Genomic DNA, 22152 nt, shown 5'->3' with positions numbered 1-22152 from the left:
CTTAAAAAAAAAATTCTACTTGTTTTTCTTAAAGATCCTAGGGCCCTATACCAGCAACCATTTCCCTCCATTGCAGGCATCTTGGAGATGAGGTTACTCACTGACCCTATAGCAGTTAAAGGCGTAATGTGCTCTTGAGAGAGACTTTCTCTGGTTCTGAAAAATAATGCTCTTTTCAATATGGTGGAAGTGTTCTCTTCTAATTTATTTAAGATGTCATAAAGTTTCTGCCAACTCTGCCCTTTCAAACTCCAACCTCAAATTCTAAACTGGAGCACTGAGCAGCAATTATCTTAAAATTCTCCTAATCATTCTGCCATAAGTAACCTTTCTCCAAACAGTCTAATAGTATGAGTGTTTTCCTTCAAAGGAAATGTTCCAACCTTCATTTCTAATATTTTTTCCCAAGGCAGTTAAAACTATCTGAAATGTACACAAGACTTATAAAATGGCGATACAATTACCTTAGTAAGACTTTAAACTTGTATTGAGTTTCTGAAGTCATAGTTCTCCTTCAGGACAGGCCTAAGGCAAAGTGATACTATAGGAAATAGTTGCACGTACTCTGTTGGCAAAATTTTTCTCAGGAATGTCTGCTTTTAGATTTATACCTCAGTGTACCAGTGCAGTCATGTACTACCTCTCCCAGAGTAATTTTTATTTTAAGACTAATTGCTACATCGCAGCATCTAGATTTACCCTAACTGAACTTGGATGAATCTGAGTGGTAGGGTTGGGTGAATCATGTCCCTCTTTAATGAAACTTTTATGTATCTTTTAGTTAACCTAGGGAATAAGAAGTCTCTTAGAAAAATAACTCTTGAATTTACAAATTGCCTTTAGAGTCATAGAGATATGCCTGATGGACTCGGGGGCCAAAGAGTCTGATATTAATAATCTTATGATATATAGTGTATGGTAATTTGATTCCTATTTACTTCTTCCACTGGACTGTATGCTCCATGATGGTAGGGGCCATGTCTTTTTTTCCTTATCATTATATTTCCCACACACAGCACTGGGCACATAAGGTAAGTGAGTGTTTGTGCGGAGAGAATAGAAAGGCCTGGAAGCTACTTCAGAGACACATGCATACACACATTATACAGACATAGACATAGAAGTAAGAGAATGAGTGTCTTAGTCATCTGAGGCTACTCTGACAAAATGCACAGACCAGGTGAATTAACAACAGACATTTATTTTTCACATTTCAGAAAGCTGGAAAGTCCAAGATCAAAGTCTGGGTTGATTTGGTTCCTGGTGAGACCTTTCTTCTTGGCTTGCAGTTGGTCTTCTCTTGCTGTATCCTTACACAAGAGAGGAAGAGGAGGAGAAGGTGAGAAAGAAAAAGACAGAAAGAAGAGAAGAGAGAAATCTCTTCCTTTTCTCAAAAACCCATAGTCCTATTGTATTAGGGTCCCATCCTTATGACTTCATTTAACCTTACTTAACTCCTGAAGACTCCATTTCCAGATTCAGTCTTATTGAGGATTGGGGCTTCAACATAAGAATTTTGAGGAGACATAACTCATAGACTAGGTTTCAGAGATAGGAAGATTTGAGGTAAAATAATAGTGATTTACTTATGATCTGTACAAGCTCAGGCAGTTTAAAGTTTCCAAGTCTCAGTTTCCTTATAAAAAATGAAGGTACGTAATACTTACTTCAAGTTTATGAAAAGAATAACTAATATAAATACAACACTTGACCCAGGGCTTACTCAGGGCAGGAACCCAATAAATATTGTCTCTGTTATCCTTGTGAGGCTCTCCTGGGGCTGGCCTCAAATGGGACTGGATCATATCTGCCAAACACTGGTGGTGTGGGATGTCCAGAAGCCTCTTAATATGGGGATCCTTGATAAAAGAAGAATCTAGATTCAAGAAGCCTGACTATTACATATTACCTATTTATTATACAGGTGAGACTATAGGGGAAATAACTTTAAGTGACGGCTGGTCCCTTAGATATGTCAAAGCCCTCATTTGACTTGTGCCTAAGTACTATGGTGACTGGGAGCAGGGACAAAGATCTCGGTAAAAATGATTAGCAATTTCGATATAAGGCCTGTGTGAAGAATAATAATAGCTGTATTTGGGTATCTCTATAAAAGAATGAAGAGAGAGAGATTGAGAAGAAAGAGAGAGGGATAGAGAAATTCTTTGTTATAACACAATAGAACAAAGTGCAAGTCTGGAATCTTGAGTTCTCTGTTGTCCCAGCTGTGGCCAGAGATGAAAGTGTCCTGTGAATATCTGATGAGAAAAATGGTGCCTGTCTGATCAGAAGAAATACTTCAGAATTTGTGTCGGGGTAGGAGCAGGTATTTTCCAGAGCGTGTCTCCTAGCTTCTTTTCAGGTGGATTGAGTCAAACAGAGCAGTAAAGGGTCAAAGATGAAGTGATCTGGATGATTACTGTTAATTTGACTTTGGGCTGATAACTGCCTGGTATTTTTATTGAGTATTTAGTGAGGTATACAGGAAAGAGAGCTGGACCTGCAACCAGAAATCTCCCTTAAAGCAAACCCAATTATGTTTCTTATCAAGTATATAAATCCTTTTTTATCTTCCTTATATGTAATATGATGATTGTTGTACTGCCCTATAGGATGACTTTATAGAGTGAGTGCGATAAAGCATAGAGTACTTGGCACCTCGTAGGCGGTGAACATGTTTAGTGACTTAGTTGCCTGGGCAGCAAGGCTGAGAATTTTGTTAGCTCTGCCATCAACTAGCTTCTCCACATTAACAAGTATTTAATTATTGTTGACTAATGGGATTTTGCCTTCACACAACCTGTCAATTTTAACAATTCCTCTGATCCATTTCTACTTTGCTTAGGCATCAAATGCTCCATTTTTAAAAATTTGCTTTGTAATTCCTTGATAATAGGGGCTGGTTGTGTGATTGTAACTTCATTGGTGAAGAAGCATTTTGAGTGAACTCCCATATAGTTCTAGGAAAGAGGAGTCCTTTTGGACTTTATGCTACATGAAAAGAATGAGGCCATTTCTGAAGTGATGTTTTCCAGAAGAACTCTGGACTCCATCTTTTCCAGAGCAGGCTGGGGACACTGGTTAATCCATTTAAACTCTTTTCAGCCAAATTCCTAATTTACAAAAGGGAAGGTATTGAGGTGGAGAAGATGGGTTTAAACCAAAATAATAGTGACTCAGTGCTAAGGGCAGTCGGTCCTGAAGAGAACTTGGTTGGCTCTCCCTGAATTAGATCCTTTAACTTTAGCAAATGTTAAGCTTGTAATAGAGTAAGCTAGGAGAAATGAATTGGTACCTCGCATTATTTTTCTATCTTGTATGTTCTCCCTAAAGAAACAAGATGACTTAATTTGGGATTCTTCTCAAGATCTGAGCTCTCCTTTGTCTCCAAAGGAGAATTAACAGACTTACATGAAAAACAGAGTTTCAGGCACGCAAGAGTTGACCCAAAGAGCAAGATATACTTTGCTCAGTGGGGAATCGCCCTACCCTAGAGTTTGATGCCTCAAGCACTGAGAAGGGAAATAAAAGGGTTGCAAGTGATCTGATGAAGGAAGGCTGAGACACAGCATCCTGCAAGTGACAGGACCTTGATGTGAATGTCTGCCTATAGGTGGATGGCCACTAGGCTCAGTAAATTCATCCTTGTTGGTGCTTAATGCTGAGGGTGGTGGAGCCACAGACTTTTGAAAGGGTTTTGTAGGCCTTGTCAGGGAGCATCCTTACCATCCACATGGTAGACATATCTTTGCGGATTTAGGTTCTAATATAATGGGTGTGAGGGTGAGTAAGCCATAAAAAACTATGATATTGAGCATTTTGTTGATGTTGGTCAACAGTTGCAAGATTATATACGTTACTAATCCATTTTTATCCATAGATAAAAAACTACTCCTTCAGTAAGTGATTTACATGTCTAAATGGGGACCATTCATGAAACTTTTACTGTTTTGTGGATGGGAAAGTTGTCTTAAAAACATTAAAACAAGCAAAATGTCAAATCAGCATATTAAAAACATAGGAAAAACCTATATATCCATTAGCAGAAAATGGATAAATTGTAAAGTTTTAACATAATAGAATAGAATGCCAGTATTTCTCAAACTTTAGAGTACATCTAAACCACACAGAGATTTTGTTAAAATACAGATTCTGATTCTGTAGATCTCGGGTGGATCCTAAGATTCTGAATCTCCAACAGACTCCTGGGGGACACAATGCTGATGATCCACAGACACCCCTGGAGTAGTAAGTTTCTACTGAGAACTAAATGAGCCAAAGCCATACCTGCCAAGATAAATAAATTTCAAAAGTAAAACTTTGAGCAAAGAAATAAATTACAGAAGGATATGTAGGATTTGATACAATTTACATAAAATTTAAATAGTGCAAATATTTTTTTTACTGATGTGTGACATATGTCACGAAAGAGTAAAGACAAGCACAATAATGATAAATATTAAATTCCAAATAGATATCTGGGGGAGTGGACAGGAAAGATGTAGAAATTATCTGAGGCCTTGATATGATCTACAGTGTCCTTTTCATTTTTTTTTTAAGATTTTATTTATTTATTCAAGAGAGACACAGAGAGGGAGGCAGAGACATAGGCAGAGGGATAAGCAGGCTCCCCACGGGGAGCCTGATGTGGGACTCGATTCCAGGACTCCAGGATCATGACCTGAACCAAAGGCAGATGCTTAACTGCTGAGCCACCCAGGTACCCTGCAGTGTCTGTTTCTTAAACTTGTGGTGAGTACAAAGATGTTTGTAACATTATTTTCTATATGTTTGTATATCAACATTAGGACTTAAAAGTATATGTGTGTGTGCATGCAAGCATGTGTTACTTCAATGGTCTAACAAAGATTTTGTATAAAACTATAAGCCTTTTTCCTTGTGATTTTTTCCCTTACGGTCTCTTCAACTAAAGATACAGGTGAAGAATAATCACAACTGAGTTCATTGCCTTAGAGAAATAGGTAAAGAACAGTCAACAGTGCTATATTTGGAAAAGGAAAACAAAATTTATTTAAAACATTTATTTTCTTAAGTATCTTTAGCACAGGTTCTGTTTTTCCATGATAGGTAATTCTACAACATATTTCATCGTTAACATTTAAAATTTGCCAAAAAATAGATGTTGACATTCTGGTAAAAGAGGAGCTTATATCACTTTGGAAGGGTGTTATTTAAAAACAGCTCATATTTTATCATTAGCCACATGTAACATTGATGTATGTATAAAGACACATTTTCTGTTTAGTTACTATATCTTTAAAATTCATTTTAATTTTTTTCTAAAGGAAATTAAAGAAAGACTAGAGATTTTAGTGAGTAAAAATAAATGTTAAAACTATAAAAATAACTGGATCTGTAAGAGTTAATGAGCAATAGATGCAAGTAGAATTCTCACAAAAGAATAAATGCAATTAATATATAAATATCTAGAATTATGTTCAAGTTTGCTGGGTTTGAAGAAGTGCATGATAAGAAAACTATGAATGATGATTTTTGCCCTTTCAATTATTAAAAAATTTTAACTGTAATATTTAGTTCTGTTGAGGATGTGATGATACAAATACTTCTGTTATTTGTATCAGAGTAAAATATAACAATTTAGGACACTACTTGGCAATATGTGCCAAGAGTTTTAAAAAATGTTCATATTACCTACTAAAGAATCTCTTTTGAAAATCGTGTCTGAAATTCAAGAAAATATGCATAACTATTTTCATCACAATTTTATATATAGGAGTGAAAAAGTTTTGGAATAACCTATATTAGCTTGGATCCTACAGGACAAAGATGTAGATGAGACTATGCATGTCAGAAATTTATTGGATGAAACTCCTTTGAAATATAATGGGAAGCAGGAGATGGAAGAGCTTTCAGACTATGATACAGTTTTCTGACACCTGTGAAAGGAGAGGAGGAACAAAGGATTGGATAGAATGAGCCTCAGACTGGAGTGGAGAGTCTTAGAAAGTCTTGGCTATAATGATGAGGGTCCTTGAACAAAGGCTGTGGGATTTCTGCTTTGAATGGAATATTCTGGCTCTAGAGCCCACTCTGTGGTCTGTCATTGGCTGGGAACAGCCCTGGAGAACCTGTCCTTGGTGTGAACACTATGGCAGAGCCAAAGGAACTGTCAGTTGGGGGTGTCAGTTAACTATACTAACTGCTGCACTTCCTCCAGGAGGAGATCTGAGCAGTACACCTCCATGACAGCATATCACCAATATGTCTAGAAGGTAAAGTTTTAAGGTAAGCTGCATTAGTCAGAGTAGGGTTGAGGATGTAACAACCAACCACCCGGATGAGATAATATAATAAAGTCCTAATTCTTCCTCGTGTTACAGTCCCATCAGGTATTGGGTAAATGGCCTTTTGTGTAGTGATTCAACAATGCAGATTCTTTTCATCTTCTATGATTCTTGAGTCTTCAACTTGCTCTTCTGTATCCAGGTGAGGGAATAAAGAAGACAGCACACAAGGAATTATGGGGAAGAGGCTGGGGACAGGTTTAGCTGTGACCAACACCACTCTCATCTATGCTCCACTGACTAGAATATAGTGGGTCTAACTGCAAGGACTCTTGGGATTGAAGTGAAGCACATGGATACTGGTGCTGAGTGGACTCATCCTGCCACATACATAATGCATTATTTAGTAGAATATTATGCAGATGTTTATAAGTGTCTTTAAAACCAATTCTTAATTTTATTGAAAGCTGTGGGTAAATTTAATAAGGCTTTAAAACTATATAATAAAACTAGATAGATGATACATAGATAGATAGATAGATAGATAGATAGATAGATAGATAGATCAGCCATAGAAAACAACCTAAATCTATGAAGAGAAATAATTCAAGAAAGATATTTTCAAGAATATTAGCATAATCATCTTAGAATAAGCCATTGTGAAAGTTTTCTTTTTCTTTCTCTATTTTATATTCACGATTGCTTTTAAAATAGAAAAAGTTGATTTTTTTTTAATGGCAAGAAAAACTAAATTATTTTAAATGTTAGTTATTTTTCCAATCATTTTTCTCTACATTACTATAAATTACTGTTTTATATTTATAAGCAGAATTTATAATGGAAGATGTGAAACAATTAACTCTGGGCTGCTAATAGTAATTACCTAAAGATTGGGCTGGGAATGAGGAAGGGTGACCTGAGTACAAAGAAACAAAAATATTCTAGCAAAAGAAATAATTTCTGAAAGTAATATACCCCGTAGCCATGTAGGACAGAATTTTAGTGTAAATTAAACTTTAAAGTTTAGGACATAATATTGGGGTTTTAAAAAAAAAACATTTTATGTCACTTATGAAATTAAAGTTAAATTGCTGATTTTTGTATATTTAACTCTTAAAATTTAAGGAACTTCCACATTGTTATCATTGGGGTAATTTTGAATATAGGCTTCTGGGATCCACTGAAACATCTGTAGTCTGTTCCTTTCCTCTGCCCCTCTGATCTATCTCTGTTCTCAATAAGGCAGCTGCCCTTGCCCACTGCTAAGGCTCTGGCTTCCTCCAATGCCACATTCTCTCCCAGGAGTTTAGTACTATTTTACTAAGTGACAGCTTTAATGTCAGCCACTACTGCAGCCTATAAGCCATTCCTGATTAAGTAGGATTCATGCCACATATGTAGTGAAACCAGAATTTTAAAACAAAGCAAAACAACACACGCACAATCTTAGGGAACACAGGGGTTGACACATATTACAGTAAATTTCTCTCCAAAACGTCCTGATACGAAGTAAACAAATGGTCAATTTAGTTTCCTTTTCCAAACCCATCAGCCATTTCCAAAGTAAATCAATCAGACTCTAGGGGTCTCCATTCTACAGTGATGTTTAATTCTCTTCATTGGCTTCAATCTCGGAGTCCAGATGGAACTAAACCCAGCTAAACTTTCTTCTGGATTGGTGTGGGGCTGCTGTAGCAGCTGGGGGCAATCTCTGGCAAATTTGGTTGATATGATTTCTGCCCCTCAAATGAAGAGGTTCACTTACCCTCAACCCTGAATCTCTAATAAATCTACTTATTTCCCATATGCAAATATTAGTAGCAAGTTGGCATAGAATTTTAACCATTGCTATTTATTTGATGAAACCTCACCATAATCATTATTATCTGGGCCAATTTTGTGCTGATTACTAGAGTGGATGCTGATATGGAATGATGGAAAGAAATTGTAAGTGGCTCATTTGCTTAAAATAGTCATATGTAGTGCACTTGTTTCATAACGTGCTAGTCTGACTTCATTTGTATTGAAACAAAATATCCTAGATTCCTTCAGAAGCCAAAGAAATACCTTTGGAATGAACCTTGATATTATCATGCAACTTGGTCTTGTCACTCTTTGGTGTGGTTCGTAGGCTTTGGAATGATGAACAGTCTCATGAGATGATTTTAGGTGTGAACTTAATGCGTCTGTGAGAACCGGCATGTCTATGATTTGTCAATTTTGGAGTTTGGATATACACTGCAACTCGGCTTGTTAATACCCACAGTTCCAAACACAGGTGTTAGATGAACTGTCGTTGATGACTCTTGAATATGTCCTTTTTTTCCCCAATATTTTCCTTTTGGTTGCTATTTATTTTATTCTCCACTGCCCAATTTAGAGACCCAGGTATGTGACCCACACAGATGATGATGTAGAAATATTCTACTCTTTTTGTCCTCGGATTGCAGGTAAACTGCTATCTAAGCTAACACTGGGAGAAGAAAGCCTTTCAGATTCATTCAACACTCGGCTTAGATTTTTATCAACATGTTTACACGATTGTTACCACAGTGTAATTAATAATGTGCCCTCATCTCCATGTTATTTTCCTTGATCTGTTGCTGACTCTTAGCACTTCTTTTTTTTTTTTTTTTTTTTTTCCTGTAATATGCTGAAGCAGTATAGTCAAGTAACACCAGGCATTGGTATATGTCAGTATAACCAAAAGAGAAATGCTGATTTGGTCTTCCACCAAATAACTTCATACTTGAATTGTTTTTAATGTAGCCATTCTTTAAACAACTGTTTCCATATTTAATTTCAATGTTAATTCCTGCCTTGCAGTAATACTTTTTGTTTCAGTGGAGTTTATCCTCCTATATATCCACATGTTGGAATGATTACCTTACTGAGCACTGGATCTCCCCAACATCTGTGGGAAAAGTGCAGCATTAATCAACTGTCTCCCTCCTCATGAGTCTGAGTCCACTTGGACTTGATGTAGGAAGGAAGATCAATGTGGCATTTCCATGCTATACAATCTTTGCAAATAGCCAGGTGCACAAAGCTATATTGTGATCTGAGGATAGTTGCTCCCACAAAGCATAGCTCTCTCATGCCCATCTTCCTCATTCTGGAGTTTACTCCTCAGTCACCTGTGAGAATAAATGTAGAGGTCTGAGAAAATTAATAGGCTGACTACTGGTAAACCCTTTGAAGATGAGAAGTACTTTACAAGTGCTTATTATTATTTGTTTAAATCTTTTAGCTTCTTCATTATGTGAAATGTTATATGTGGAATTTTGGTTGACAAGTTAAATGTGCTGAAATGTCTTGCTTTGAGGCAAGACAAAGTGGTTTAAACCAAAATATTGATTCCAGTATTTTTATTTTGGGACTGTCAGCTTAAAACCAAACTAAGTCCAAACAAACCAAAATGAACCAAGCCAAACCATCCAATCAATAATGTCTAATCAATAGCCAATATATCTTATTATTTCACCATATAATGAGGTAATTTTATGTGTTATGGGTTCAGAAGTTGCAGAAATGGTACAAATTCAAACTTTGCCAATTACTAGCTGTGAAATATTGGGCAGTTATTTAACCTTTTTAGATGTCAGTTTTTTCATCTATAGAATGGGATTTGGGAATATTAAGTTCTATAGGGTGTTTGTAAAATGGTGGCCCATTAAAAATAAATGCTTGATTAGTCTGTTCGGGCTACTATAAGAAAAATGCCATAGACTGGGTGGCTTGAACAACAAATTAACAAACTTATTTCTCACATTTCTGGAGGCTAAGAAGTCTAAGGTCGAAGTGCCCAAAAATTTGGCATTTGGTAAGAGCCTATTTTCTGGTTCATAGTGGGCCATATTCTTGATGTGTCCTTCATGGCAGAGGTGGCAAGGGAATTCTCTGGTGTCTGTTTTATGACGACACAAATCCAATTAATGAAAACTCTGCTGTCATGACATAATCACCTCTCAAAGGCTCTACCTCCTAACACCGTCACATTGGGGGTTAGGATTTCAACATGTGGATTTAGAAGAAGGGAGAGACAAATATTCAGTCCATAATAATGCTCAATAAATACTAGGACTCATAAGTTGTAAAATATTGGCATTCACATGTTTCAGTATCTTTGTTTTTCCAAACCCATGACCTATGGCCAGCATATGGAGTGATTGGTGATGTCTGAACCTAATTAGTTGGTTTCCTTGGTATACTGGTGGCTGAACTACTACAAAGGTGGTAGTATGTTGTTGTGAGACTATTTCAAAACTAGAAGGACAAAAAAGCCTTTGTATTGTCTAACTTCCAACAATTCAAATTCTACTCCTCTTATCTTTTACTATATCTTCCAATAAAAACAAAGTAATAAAATAAAAAACTCAGTCCAAACAACAAAATACTCCTTTTAGAGACCATTTTATTGACGTGTTGCTAAGAAAAATGTAAAGTGTAAACAACAATAGCAAAAAAAAAATCTGTTGGTTTCAGAAAATCTTCCCTAAGCTATTAATCTTTTAGTTACTTCATGTTTGACTGAGTGTCAGCTGATTGCTTCCTGTTGTTATCTTTTGGTTAATCTTCTGTTATCTGGAGTAAAGTCTTTCTCTGGCTCTGGCTCTCTTGCTCCCTCTCTCCCTCTCTTCTTCTCTTCCTCTCTCCTTCTCTCCCTCTCTCCTATCTTCCTTCTCCCCTACCCCTCCAGTATATACAAAAGATGGCATAGCCACTGACTTGATATATGACTCTGGCCTCCTCATAACTGCTGTGGTCCTCAGTTTTCTCTACTCTTGGTAGCATGATATATGTGATAACTATTGGGTTTTAGTAATGATGTTATTTTAGCTAAATATGTAAGAATTCCTAATTCTAGACTAGAATTGTCCAAAGAAAGGTCTGGCCTTTGCCCTTGACTAGTTGAAGTTATCTCTAGGTCCTCGGAATGCTGTCTAATAAAAGTGTCTTTGTTTACCTGGGGGTTTTGAGCCATGTCAAAAAGTCTAAAAGGAGATTTATGGTAGTGACTTTGAGTCCTACAATACTAGCTTGATCTATAAAGGGACTGAAGACTAATGTCAGCTATATGGCAGTTGATAGAGCCCCAGTAAAGGCATTAGAGCTCAAGTAAGCTTTACTGGTTGACAAAGCTCTGTGGATACCATCAGACATTATTGCCAGGAGAAGTTAATATCATCCATGACTCCATAGAGAGAAGACAACTAGAAGTTCAATGTGTGCAACCCTCTTGGACTCTGCTCTATGTGTATCTTCCCTTGACTAATTTTAATTTGCATTCTTTAGCTTATAATAAAGTGTAAACTGTGAATATGATAGCTTTCAGTAAGTTCTGTGAGTCCCTCTAGTAAATAATTGAAACTAAGAGTTGTCTTGAGGACCTCTGAGCTTTGAATTAGTGTCAGTAATGAGGGTAGCCTTGTGGATTATGTTTCTAATGTCATACCACCATACACAGCTTTGTTGAAAGTTGACTTAGACTATATATGTTAAAGCACTGAGAATAGTGCCTGGTACAGAGTAAACTTTAAATAAAAGCAGCTATTGTTATTGTTATTATTAGTTTATATCTTCTGAAGTAATACCATTCTGGGAATGCAAGACCTGAAAAGTTACTCAGTCAGGGTTGTAAAATGTAGTAAATAAAAATACAGAATATACTACTACTAAAAAATTTTTTTGGTGCACCTGAGTGGCTCAGTTGGTTGAACATTCGACTCTTGGTTTTGGCTCAGGTCATGATCTCAGGGTCATGAGATTGAGTTCCATGTTGCACTCCATGCTCAGCATGGAGTCTGCTTAAGATTCTCTATCCTTCTCCCTCTGCCTCTCCCTGCCAGTCTCTCTCTCTCAAATAAATAAATCTTAAAAACTGTTTTTCGTTAAACTGAAATTCAAATTTAACTAGGCTTCTTGTATTTTCTCTGGCAACCCAAGACATAGCCCAACATGTTCATTTTCTAGATAAAGAAGCTGTGTTCACAGGGGTTAAACATGCCAGTATCCATAGTTAGAATGTAGTTTTTCTGGGATAAGAATGCAGCTCTTTTGATTCTTGGGTACTTAGGAAATAAACCCTATAATATGCTGCAGGTAGAAGAGAAATCCCTTGAAAGGAAGACTAATAAGAGAATGTAAAAGCTGGTGATGCATAAGGAGGGGTTGTAAGTCTGCACACCTACTGCCGCTCACCTGGAGACTCCTAAGCGATCTCCTGCATTCTATTAAGAGATTAAGCACTTGACAGAGAAATTTAGATTTTATATGTTAGAACAGGCCATTTGAAATCTATTCTGAGTGTAACTCTTGTCAGTACCTTGGTATTATAAATATTTTCCATGCTTGTTTGAAGGAAGTTGATATTTTCTGGGTATATAGCACATGTACTTAGATTTTACTGATGCTTTGCCCTTATGCTTGTTTTGTTCCATACAATTCATAAAGCATTAGTACTTCTATCTTTTTTTTTTAATTTTTTATTTATTTACTATAGTCACACACAGATTGAGAGAGAGAGAGAGAGAGAGAGAGGCAGAGACACAGGCAGAGAGAGAAGCAGGCTCCATGCACCGGGAGCCCGATGTGGGACTCGATCCCGGGTCTCCAGGATCGCGCCCTGAGCCAAAGGCAGGCGCCAAACCACTGCGCCACCCAGGGATCCCCTAGTACTTCTATCTTCATAATAATTTGGAAGGGTAGGCTGAGCAGATAGCAGAATGTCCATTTACAAATAAGTAAGCTGGGGCTCAAAGAGTTTTTGGTATGTCCAAGTTTACATGATATGGGCTCATATGATTAGTAGGAGAAGGTATGAGATCTTCCAACACCTGGTCCAGGGATTTCTTCACTATTCAGCAGTTCATGATTCTAGACATACATAGCTGGGTTATAAGTGAATCAGAGATCCATTTCCCTCTGATTAGTCTGCTCTTATAACCATAACAATATATCATAGACTGGGTAGCTTAAATTACAGAAATTTACTTTCTGGAGGCTGGTAGTACAAGATGAAGGTACCAGTAGAATTGGCCTCTGGCTTGTAGTTGGCTACCTTCTTATTGTGTCTTCATATAGCCTCTTCTCTTTCCATTCACAGAGCAGCAGCAGCAAAGAGAGAGAGAGAGAGACAGAGAGACAGAGAGATCTCCGGTGTCTCTTCTTAAAATGACACAAGTCCTATAAGATTTGGGCTCCACCCTTATGACTAACTTTAACTTTAATTACCCCCTTAAGGTCCCTGTCTCCAAATACAGTCACATTGGAACTTGGGCTTCAACCTGTGAAGGGGGGGGCACGATTCAGTTCATAACACCATTATTAGGTACCTTTATGTGTTGAGTTCACTGTTAATGCCAAGTGATGTTATGGGAAAGAGTGAGAATTTTATGTGAGACTGATGAGGTCCACTCCTACCTTCACCACACTACTCCAGGCAATTTAAGCTCCATGAGCCTCAGTAATAACAACACCAAATAGAGCTATTGTCTGCATGAAAGTGAAATGATGTTGGTAAAGTGTCTGGAGAACTTTAAACAATACACATGTACACATACATATGTGTACATATATATGCATATACATAAACTGTTCAAATGTTAATTCATTTTTAATGTTACCAATAAGGAATAAAATGAAATATTGATTCACTTGTCTTGATCAATATATTTGATTTTGGGGAGAAGAATTATGAGGTTGATCACCAATCAAAAACTTTTTTAAGATTTATTTATTTATTCATGAGAGACATATATAGAGAGAGGCAGAGACATAGGCAGAGGGAGAAGCAGGCTCCATGCAGGGAGCCCGATGTGGGACTTGATCCTGGATCCTGAGATCACACCCTGGATCCCTTCAGGGAGATACTCAACTACTGAGCCACCCAGATGTCCCTCACCAATCAAATTTTTAAATAATACTTTTTTCTACATTGCTTGCACAAGTTCCTCATTTTCAAACAGCATTTGTTAAGCCATATTTTTATGGTTTAAACATTCATGTTTAACTTGAAGGATCCCTGTAAAGTCTTGTCTATGGGTGGTCTGAAACCGAGTGTTTTAGATGAAACTGTTTATTTTGCAGATAATTCAATAACAATCTTGTTTTGAGTTTCTTACCCTGGATAGTATTACATTTTAAAAACATATGAGTGAAACATGCTGATGTAAAAAACAAAGACTCGTTCATTCAGAACAAACACAACCTTCCCAAATCATGAGGATCAACTACAGACTTGTCTACACAATTCGTCTGACTAATGCCTGCTTATAGCACACTTGGCTACAGAAATTGTTTGAATCATCAACATGGAAATACACAATGCTTATTTTACAATGTGCCACAATTTAGTTTTTCTGTTGGGAAAGAATTGCAGCACCACTTTGACCACATTGAAAGCAAAGCTAGTTGACTTGGAGTGATGATTTGGAAAGTCTTCAACTTAATTTTGGACATTAAAAACTCTGAAGTATGAGAAAGTATGGGTTCATCCTTTCAATTTTTCATACTTCTATTACATCCCTTGCCATACCTCCTTGAAATATTCAAAAAGAGAAGTCTAGCTTCTGGCTGCTTCTTTTGCTTAAAACATTGGCTATAGATTCAAATCACCTGACGTTTCTAATATCCTGATGCCAAAGTCACTTAACCTAATTAAATTGGAACTTTTGGGATGTGGCATAGGCATCCATATGTACTGTTTAAAGTTCTCCAGGTATGTCCAATCAAGATTGAACCACCATCTTCGAAGATGAGAAAGAAATCCTTTCTACCAGCACAGTAGTTTTCAACCAGCTGAACATTAGGTCACCTGGGGGAATATGGAGGGACTGTCAGTGCCTGGGGGCACTCATTTAATTTGTTTGAGATTTTTCTTTATTGCACAACACTTTCTCTACTTTCTCTGTATTCATATCTGGAGCTAAACCCAAAGCTGTGTGAGTTGTGAGAGCAAAAGCAATAAGCTCCTTTTCTCGCCTCTGGAGATCTCTGGATGGTGCTTAGGTATACAAATCTTAGGTTCTATTGTATTTTATTGAATGCTTTTACCTTCCATTTCCATACAAATATTCATATGGTTAAAACAAAGGAAAAGATAAATATGTACTCCCAAAAAGATGAATTACACATATAAGAGGAACAAAAATACTTTTTAAGCCAAAAATGTTTTAAACACACACACACACACACACACAAATCAATAACAGTTAACTTACTTTTGAGCATTTACAGTACCAGAAACTGTCCTAAATATTTCTTGTACAATTTCTTATTTAAGAATCCTGTGAGGTAAAGACTATCATTAACTTCATTCTTTCCATGTGAAACTGGAGGTTTATTTCCAAGGTCACATGCCTAGTAAGTGGCAGAGTGTCAGGTCTGAGATTTACCTTACTTGTAAGTAACATGTTAGCCTCTCATTTTCATGGGTGCTGGCAAAAACATGCAACACCTGGGTCAAAGACAAAGGTCAGAGCAGGCAGCATGGGTATCATGGTCCTGTTGGTTACCCTTGCCCCCAAACCTGGGAAGTAATGTGGACGTGGAGCCAGGTGGTTTTAATGGGTTGCATGCAAACTTGTCCAACATTTGCCCTGGATGGAGATGTTATCTTTATTGTAGTGGACAGCAAATTAATATGCTTTCTGTTTGGAGACATGTGGATTATTTCTGTTTTCCAAGGTTGTTCACCATACAAAAAGCTTTGAAAAAAATTCCCAAGTAAAGGCTGTCAGTGCCTTACTTAGCTGGAGGGATGTGCATAAATGTGAGAGACCCATGGAGAATTGTCTTGTGGCAATGAGTCTATTTTAGTCCAGTCTGACTTTGCACTTTTAACTACTTTTCTTTGATATATTGGAATAAGTAATCCAAAGAAAAGAGACAGAAAGATAAGCTTTAAAGGAGTAGAGAAGGAAACTGTGGAATAAATGTTGACATTGAGAGAGGAAGTAACTAGTTCCATTCTTCATGAAAAAGTTACTGACTTAGGGAAATGAATCCCCTTTACCAGGAGCTATTCTCCATTCTGCATGCCAGGATATGAGGTCTTAAAGCTTCCTCTAGGATAGAGTGGCTTTCTTCACAGCATCAACATTTTAAATAAGACATCATTATTAAGACATTATTGAACCATAACCAGATTATGGGAGCCATAATTGTATTGTTTCTGTGTGAAATGTCATTTTAGTCAACCAACGTTTGAACAGACTTTTGGAATGTAATTCACTATAAATGGAGAGTATTTCTGTAGTTGTTGTGCACATATTTCTTTTAAAAAGAGAAATTTTGAAACCCAATTTTCGATTGTTTCTTGAATGTAACTTGACTAAGGTGCCGTATACCCTCTAATACCTATTTTGTGGGAAAATTCAGCAAAGCACTAAGAGAAAGTATCTTAAATACAAGGCTGCATGCATTCTAATATCAACTGGATAAATTACCCAAATATATTATATAATTTAAGAGTAGGATAATAGAATATAAACTGAAATGGTGCATACATTAACATGACATGAATTATATTGTTTTAAGATATAGTGTGTTTCTCAATTTATAGATGAATGCAGAGGTTCAGTGAGTGCTTTGCTGGCTTCCTACTCTTATGAGAACAGCCAATAATTATCTTAATATCTCCTGAAATGATCTACAAGTAATTCAAATTGATGACAACTTGAGCAGTGCCAAACGACTTGGCAGGAAGACAGAGACTTCTTTGAACACGACCATTTGTGCTGACCTGCTCTGTAACCTGATATAATGTGATTTGACTGATGCAGCATAACATTAAGCATCGAGTACAAAATTGGGAAGCAGCGCTCTCTCCAAGCCATCAACATGAGAAAAATATGACTCTGAACTATATGTGTTGAAAGGGATTCATTTTCTTCTAGCTATTTGCTAGTTTAACATGTGACCATTGAGTCTGGGACAACTGGCCTATGTAAATGAGCTGGACAAGCCCAGGGGGATCTGTGCTCCTCAACTATCCAGACGTAGTAAACTGGCCAATAGAGAACAGGTAGTTGAAAGCAGAGAGATCTTCTCTGCAGTGTTATTTCTCTATGTAGTAATGGCTTGGGAATCTATTCCTGCATTCTAAATATCACTTTTTTTAAGCATCATTAATCCCGACTCTTTCCATTCCTTGATTTTATTGAAGATGAGAAGATAATCCATTTATCGACTTGAAATTATCCCCAACATTCTTGGCCATTAGACTACTTCCCTAAATAAGCCAAATTATTTTTTGTCAAAAAAATAAATTGGTATGGTTGTAGGCATCAGAGACAGAGATATCTCTTCTGTCTCTTACTTGTGACAATGGTGACATTTTGTGGCCTTTCGATTTTGATGTGTCTCATGGATCAAACTCTTCCATTTATTACAATCTTCTTTTCATTGATTGCTACACACTGAATTTTTTGTTCAGGAAAAAGTGTTTTATTTTTATAAAAGATAATGTCAACATGAGGGATAAGTTTTGAATAGAAGCTAATTCTTAAAACCTATTTACTAATGTCACTTAACTATTAAATAAATATTAAGTGTGGATTAACTATGAACCAAGTGGAAGGCAATATGCTATAAAGAGATGTATTATATGTCATCTCCACAATTAAAGAATTTGTAACCCTGCCTGTCTCAAAAGAAGCATTAGTTTTCTTTGCTAAATAAATCACTTGATCTTTTAATTTTTTTCAAGTTTACTTATTGGTACAGATAATTCATATACTAAATTTGCTAAAAGACACATGTAGCAGATATATCTGTACTTGTCCAGGTCCCCATTATCTGAGTTAGCAGGCCTCAACTCCAAGCCCTGTCCTGGAATTGCCCTCAGTTGCCTTGCTTAAGAATGTGTCACCTCCCTAGGGTATCTGGCATTCATTGACTGGGCAATGCTCATATATAAAAGCCCAGTCCTCCTTTTTTAATTTAGAGCAACTCTTCAGGTCCATTCCAGCTTCAGAGCTTCCTTTGGAATTTTTATTTTTTTATTTTTTAAAGGTTTTATTTATTTATTTATGAGAGACAGAGAGAGAGGTGAGAGACACGCAGAGACATAGGCAGAGGGAGAAGGAAGCCCCATGCAGAGAGCCCCACATGGGACTCGATCCCGGGTCTCCAGGATCAGGCCCTGGGCTGAAGGTGGCGCTAAACCACTGAGCCACAGGGGCTGCCCCCCTTTGGAACTTTTAAATAGCTGGTGTAGGTATGATTTTCCTAAAATTTGGAATATAATTACATGAAACATGTTAGATTAAACATATTAATTTATGTCTGGTCCTCCCTGAAATCCTACTAAAATGACACCAAATAAATAAAAAGATTTTTAAGAAAAACCACAGAGAAAAAAAAGAATAAAAGAGAAAACTGTGATAGACTAAAAACATTAACAAAATTTGTAAATTCTGGGAAGCTGATAGATGAGTGGTAATTAACATATCAAACTACAGTAATCTTAAATCGAAGTCTGCTAGTGGGAGAATCAAGAACTAAGCTGATTTATACTATGGATGCTTGGAAAGACTAAAGAACTGGTGGTATCAGGTACCTCAGGACAAGATATAGGATTGAACTGAAAAAAAAAAAAAAAAAGAAGATCTGATGAAAGTCTCGAAAGCATCAGACTTCTAGATTCCCTTCTTGATCACACATGACTACCTTTCTCCAACCCACAAAGAAGACTAGAGTCAAATTTTCTCACTATGGATAGTGAGACAAGTTCTGAACTGAGGGATAATGAACTCACTCAACTTTCAAGGAAACCTCTGTAACAGAAAGAAAATAGAGTAAGGGAAGGGAAAGAAAAGGCGAGAATAAAATCAGAAGAAATAGAGGTAACAGACAGACAAACACATGTGTACATGCATGAGCACACCGCACACACACACACACACTGCTATAACCTGAATGTATGTGTCCCTCCCAAACTCATATATTGAAACCTAATCTCCAATGGGATGGTATTTGGAGGTGGGACTTTGGAAGGCAATTAGCTCAAGAGGGTGGATCCCTCATGAATAGGATTAGTGCCCTTTTAACAGAGACCTCCAAAAGTTCTTCAATTATGTAAGGACCCAGTGAGAAGATAGCCATCTACAAACTAGGAAGTGGATTCTCACCAGACAGTGGATCTTCTGGCACCTTGATCTCCGGCTTCCCAATCTCTAGAACTAAGAGAAATAAATGTTTGCTATTTTTAAACCACCCAGTCTTTGGCATTTTTTTTTTACGGCAGCCTAAACAGACTCTTCTCTCTCTCATAGACACACACAACCCCACCTTAATTAAAACCCTGGTAGAGGGATCCCTGGGTGGGTCAACAGTTTAGCAGCTGCCTTTGGCCCAGGGCACGATCCTGGGGTCCTGGGATTCAGTCCCGCATCGGGCTCCCTACATGGAGCCTGCTTCTCTCTCTGCCTGTGTCTCTGCCTCTCTCTCTCTCTCTCTATGTCTCTCATGAATGAATAAATAAATCTTAAAAAAAAATCCTGGTAGAGATTGTACACATGAAATAAGAACAAGGGACCATAAAATAAAGAACAGTCATATAATAAAGTGCTCTTAGAAATTAAAAAAAAAATTGGTAACATAAAAGTCAAACTGAAGTTTGGAATATAAATTTTAAAATATCTTCTAAGAAGTAAAATGAAAATAATAGAGTTAAGTTAAAAATGATAAATCCAGGAGGCCTGACATTCCACTAATATATGAGTTCCAAAAGGAGAGAACAAAGAAAGGAGATGGATGGAAATTACCAAAATATACGAACCTTCTCTAGACTCTCCAGTTTGAAAAATCCACTAAGTTTTCAGCAAGAAATCTAAAGTGCCTAACAAAATATATCATCTGGATAGTTCAAATGTCAAGTTCAGACTAAAGAACCTTTAAAACTCAAACGTTCTAAAAGGAAAAAAAAATTGTCACATGCAAATGAATCAGAAATCACAATGGCATTAAGTAACATTAGAATCCCAAACAAAGACTAACAAATTTTGGCCTGTTTTTGTAAATAAATTTTTATGAGAGCATTGTCATGTCCATTTGTTTACGCATCTTCTATGGCTACTTTTGAGCTGCCACAGCACAGATGAGTAGTTGCAATAAATATCACACAGCCTACAAAGGCTAAAAAAATATTTAGCTCTTTATAGAAGAAAATTTGCCAACACCTGGAAACCTAAAATCTTTCCAAAATTATGAGAAAATATGACTTATAACTGATAATGCAACCCAGCCACACTACAAATCAGCCATGGATGTAGAAGAATGGTGTTTGTCAGACATGTAAAATCTTGAATATTTTACCTCCTAAACACCCCTTTTCAGAATGCTACTAAAAGAGATAAAGGGGATTTGCAAGAAAATTGATTAAACAAAATTTTAGGATAAAATCTGTAGATCAAACAATGCAGTTTGAAGTAGATGGACAAAAGATTTAGTAGGGAAATTCCAATGAATAGGTAATATTGCTAGAACTTTGGGTAAATGTATTTAGAAGTTGGAGCAATTCGGATAAATTGTAGATATACATGCAGTTTATTTTCACTTATTTTTTTCAATATTTTATTAATTTGACAGAGATAGCATAAACAGGGGGAGAAGTGCACTCCCTGCTGAGCAAGGAGCCTGATGGGATCATGACCTGAGCCGAAGGCAGATGCCCAACTGACTGAGCCACCAAGGCACCCCAATATACATACATTTTAAATAAAATACAAAATATATTGCAAATGTATCTGCAGAGAAGCAGAGTTTGTACAAGAAAGAAAATGAAATAATAGTGCACTTACCAGATTAATTGTAAACAATATTTACCTGGTCATGATAATGTAAACATTGAATACTAATTGAACCCAAAAAGGTGATATAACCATCACCATATTTGGTGAAGAGTGTTTGAGTGTGAGTGTGCATGTGCATGCACACGCACACTTGCATGCACTCATGTATAGAGAATGGCACATAAGACAGCTAATCTTTCTCTTTCATATAAGGATTAAATAATTAATATCAGTATAATCATGTTAGTTTGGAACCTGAATGCAAATGCCCTAACAAAAAACTAAAAATGATGAAAGTGGATACTTCTTATGAGTGGAAATCAATTGTTGGTGAGGAGACTCAGGAGTAGGGCGAGAGGAGACAGAAGACAATTTATCATTTTGTCTAGCATATTCATTTTTATTTTTAATTTAATTTTTTTAATTTTAAAGATTTATTTATTTATTAGAGAGAGAGAGTGGCAGGAGAGGGGTAGAATGAGAGGGAAAGAGAGAATCTCAAGCAGATTCCTCACTGAACACAGAGCCTGGTGTGGGGCATGATCTCACAACCCTGACATCATGACCTGAGCTAAAACTGAGTCAGAAGCTTAACCAACTGAGTCACCCAGTCACCTCTATTCTTTGTTAAACTGTAAACCTCAACTACTTTTGTAGGAATGAAAATTAAATCTTAGTAAAAAAAAAAAAAAGTGAGAGAGATGTGAAGTTAACCATTTAATAATTCGAACCTATTTGAAATTCAATTATCAGCTTTCATGTACAAATCAGATGTTCATGAATGCTGAAATTTTTTCAGGGTGATATGTCACCATTTTGTAGATATAAATTTTTCCTCATTTTCATTGCATGTAGCTATTTCAGGATGAGGAAATAGATCTGAATCATTGAGAATTTGAAAATGGTTCACTTTCCTAGAAACAGGTCACATATTCAAGGGGAAAGTGGTAAAAATATATTCTTTTCTAGCAGTTCCAGCAATCTATAATAAAGACAGTCATTGAAAAGATTTTTAGAATCTAAAACTAACTTTAAGGCTGATGGCTTGATACCAGAAGAAATTAATAACCTGTAATTTTAAAAGATGAAGA

At 36.6% G+C, this 22152-nt stretch overlaps 1 long non-coding RNA gene across 1 annotated transcript in view; it reads left to right on the top strand.

Moving 5' to 3' along the window:
- Positions 1–6127: 6127 nt before the first annotated feature.
- The window catches only part of LOC140614431 (uncharacterized), a 50265-nt gene continuing 34240 nt past the window's right edge, over positions 6128–22152 (top strand). Inside the window, exon 1 of the long non-coding RNA XR_012015293.1 lies at positions 6128–6267. This is a non-coding gene — a long non-coding RNA (uncharacterized lncRNA). The remainder of the gene's footprint in view (positions 6268–22152) is intronic.

This window comes from Canis lupus, chromosome 22, assembly GCF_048164855.1.
Source record: "Canis lupus baileyi chromosome 22, mCanLup2.hap1, whole genome shotgun sequence".
Lineage (NCBI taxonomy): Eukaryota > Metazoa > Chordata > Mammalia > Carnivora > Canidae > Canis > Canis lupus.
This window is presented reverse-complemented; position numbering and strand designations above follow the sequence as displayed.